This window comes from Lactuca saligna, chromosome 9 (assembly GCF_052625555.1).
Source record: "Lactuca saligna cultivar CGN05327 chromosome 9, ASM5262555v1, whole genome shotgun sequence".
NCBI lineage: Eukaryota > Viridiplantae > Streptophyta > Magnoliopsida > Asterales > Asteraceae > Lactuca > Lactuca saligna.
In genome coordinates, this window is record NC_136425.1 from 48,598,563 (window position 1) to 48,602,707 (window position 4,145).

At 34.1% G+C, this 4,145-nt stretch overlaps 1 long non-coding RNA gene across 1 annotated transcript; it reads left to right on the forward strand.

Moving 5' to 3' along the window:
• The first annotated feature begins 860 nt into the window (after nt 1–860).
• On the forward strand, nt 861–1,862 carry LOC145014373 (uncharacterized). The gene is made up of 2 exons (XR_013665511.1): nt 861–1,120; nt 1,652–1,862. It is a non-coding gene; the product is annotated as an uncharacterized LOC145014373 (long non-coding RNA).
• Nucleotides 1,863–4,145: the final 2,283 nt, after the last annotated feature.

Below are 4,145 nucleotides of genomic sequence, written 5' to 3' on the forward strand. Positions count from 1 at the left end.
AGAACCATTATCCACTACCGAGGATTGATGATCTGCTCGATCAGTTGCAAAGTGCATCTTGGATCTCCAAGACAAACTTGAGGTCTAGATAATATCAGATGAGGGTGCGTGATGAGGATATCCTGAAGACGGCGTTTAGGCTCGTTATGGGTATTACAAGTTCGTGGTGATGCCTTTTGGGCTCACCAATACACCAGCAGCGTTCATGGATCTCATGAACCGAGTGTGCAGACTGATGTTGGACCAATCGGTGATTGTGTTCATCGACGATATTCTAGTGTATTCAAGATCCAGAGAGAAACATGAGGAGCATCTGAGAGAGATCCTTGGAGTATTGAGATCGGAGAGACTTTATGCTAAATTCTCCAAGTGCGATTTCTGGTTACGAGAGGTTGTTCTTGGGACACCTCGTTAATCAGAATGGGATATTGGTCGATCCGGCCAAGATTGAGGCTATTATGAGTTGGGAGGTGCCGAGATCCCCCACCGAGATCAGGAGTTTTCTAAGGTTGATCGGCTACTATCCAAGATTTATCAGAGATTTCCCCAAGATTGACGTTTCCCTCACCAGATTGAATATATAATAACTTATAGCTGTGTCGAGTCCGTATCAACCCGAGTCCATATGAATATATAATAACTTGTAGCTGTGTCGGGTCTGTATCAATCTCCGGATCCTTATCAACCCCGAGTCCATAATGACTCACGTTTTAAAAAGCTACATGCATAAATGAATGTTAGGTAAAACCGTCAAATGATTACAAATTTAAGGGCCTTTTCCGTCATTTTCCATAAAATAGTCACATATGCCGTCGCTTGTTTTTTAATCGGAGAAAGGGGCTGTAAATCACATCAGATTTGTCTCAGCACGGATCAAAATCGATCGATCCATCCCTTTGAATCTTTTGCGGGAAAGAAAAAGGCGAAAATGGGGTATACAAAGGGTCTATTGTCGGTGATAATAAGAGACGGGGAGCCTTTGGTGAAGAAAATGGCTGCGGTTTCTGTCTTCGGTGTGCTCCCTGGAGCCATGATCGCTTCTCTTATCTATTCTCCTCCCGATTTCATCTACAACGAGAAGAACTCTTCTTCTAAAGCTCTCAAATAGAGATCTTTCTAGGTTAGTTTCTCTCCATCACCTGTTTCCTCTGTATAAGGTTCTAGGGTTTATTTGTTTGTTTATTTTTGGACCGAGTATTGTGGATTGCATATGTTCAAATTGTGATTGTCTACTTTGAAGATAGTGTATCTGTTCGTATCAGATCGTGTGTTGATTTCGGTATTGAATTAAATTGAAATAGCAGATGGGTATTCTGCAGAACTAGGACTCTATCACAATGTTACTTTTGAAGAGGAAGTTTAGAACTGAAAGTAAAGTAGTAAAGCAGTTATTGCTGTCACAAACTAAAATAGTGGTTCTCGTGATGCAATTGTTGTGGCATAGTGGTTTCATAAATTCAAATACGCTTTTAATCCTAGAATTTCATAAACAAAAGCTCCCCCTTAATCCTTTGATAGATTCACAAACCATAAATAATTATAGGAATTGGATTGGATTCGATTCCATTTCTTGCCAAACAAACGCATGACAAATTTCACTTTCTTGAGATTCTATTACAAAGTCTGATTAATTACCATTATTGTTTTGCAGAGATTACTTTTGTAGAAATTTGCATGGCGGAAGGTTGAACCACAATAACCCCAATGATCTATTATGTGTTAGCCGTATTCCGGTTAAAGCCATTGGGAAAATTAGTTTTCATGTTTTAAGCTCATTTGTTTATGTTTTAGCATACTCTTTTCTTTATTCACTCTCTTTTAATTATTAATTAGTGCAACAAAGTTTTAAAGCTTTTACCTTCTGTTATCATCCTTTTGGCATTTAAATATGTCTCCACAATGGTTTTCTAATTTCTGTAGAGTGCTTTCTTGCATTTTGTGATGCCTTGTTTTATTATTCATTTATTTGGTGATAATATTGGGAAAGTATTTTATCTGTGCAAAATAGCAACCCACTTTTGTTCATTTTGTGTAATATATTTTTCTCCATGTATGGAAGTAACAATGTAGAGTTTATGTTTTATTCTATTAATAATGATTTTTTTTATTGACGTAAATATTACATTTTGATGGTTAAACATTTATGCTATGTTTAAAAGACTAGCTGAAAAGTTAGCTATCAACTTATAAACTATCTGATAAAAAATGATGTTTGGTAAAATAGCTGAAAGATATAAAATAACATAAAAAGATATTTAAAATATGTTTTTTATGTCCAACAATATTCTACCACATATTCATTGCAACATCCTCATTTTTACAACCTCCATCTTTTTCTCAAGTTCCTTTTTAGTTTACCAACGTTCATATCCATAAAATATAACCGACCAAATAGCCACCATGTAAAAATTCTCTTCAAATTTCAATGGACTTTGTCCCCTAAATTTCATGGGACCACCTTCCACTTTAACCAACTTGGTTTTATGTGGTTTGTAACATACACCTCAACAAACCCTTCCTTATGGATCATAGACTTGAAAGTACTTGAAACTTTTTCTCTGAATGTAGAACTTGCTATGTAATAGTTACTGCAACACTTTCATAATTACGCTCACAATTTAATTTGCAACAAAGGCGCTTTGTTTTTACTATATTGGTATGTAAGTCCTTCTCTTCCAATGCCATCCTCCAAGTATATAGCCTAACATTCATCTTAGCCTTGGTCTCAATTACCAACATAATGTCATAATACAAAAAGTACATACTAAGGCACCACTAATTCTCATGAGAAAGAATTATGTCATCATTTATAGTTCAAACACAAGTTGATGACAACATTACATATAATGAGTAGCCTTAACCTATCTATATGCAACCTTTCTACTTTCTAGCTTACAAGTTCTTCACCAAATCGCTTCACAATGTACATTATCATGCGTATTCTCCAGGTTGATGATCACCATATGGAGATCCCTATTTCTTTCTATATATCTCTCCATAATGTGTCTCAGGAGGTGGATTGTATTAGTCGTTGACCGCCCAAACATGAAACTGAAGTGATTTTCTAATACAACTACAACCAAATCTAGAGGCCATTTTTGTTAAAGATAATCGAAATAAATGGTAAAAAGATTGTTCAAACAACTAATCTTACAGATTCTCGGATTATAGTGAGAGTAAAATCATATTATGATAAACGATTTACAATTTGATCCATGAGTTTTATGAAACACTTCAGTAAAATTTTAAAAATCAAAATCAAATTTAATTAAACAATATATTTATCAAGGTTCTAAATAACATGAGACATGGGCTTGACGACAATGTCAAAGTTAAGTCATATCAAACATTGACGAGTTATGATGTTTTTTAAGGCGTGACTAATTTATATAAATTAAAAAAGATAAATCATATAATTATTGAATTATATCAAAATATATCAAGTTTTTAAAAATATTATATTAATATTTAGTATCAAAGTTTTAACAAAAACTTAAGTATTTCCGATCAGAAAAAAAAAAAAAAAAGTTGTGATCATAACACGATAAAACGCATATTGACACGTTATTTAGACGTCACGCTTAACAAACCTGTTTTGAACGTTTTCATAACCGTTAGATCACACCTCGTATCATAGCACACCTCGAAACGCGTATTTTAGAACTATGGTATTTATCAACCATGTTGTATTCACTTTTCAAAAAATTTAAAATTTATTTTTTCAAAACATGGACAAAACACAAGATTTGTTTTCGTTTCAAGTAAAATTAACCTAAATAATCGATTTTCTTTTAGTTCCGGTTATTATTTGGGGATGGGGGAACATGACATAAGTCACTATTGATGGTGAGTTGACCTCAAAAGCTTCCCAACCTTCAATCAAATCAAATATCAAATCCAATTGATTTTCCACCCCTCATAAATGAATTATTATGCATTTATTTCTACTTTCACTTTTGGTTACATGTTTTGCAATTTTTAGCATTTTCAAGTTCAAGGGATGGGACACATTCCCCAATTTCCCATCCCATTTCTTCCCTAAAGAAAACCATACCCTAAAGAACTTTTTTTTATACTAAAACACCCCTCCATCTTCTTGTTATTGTTCGACTCTAAAAGTGGTAGCATTTATTTACATACGTGAA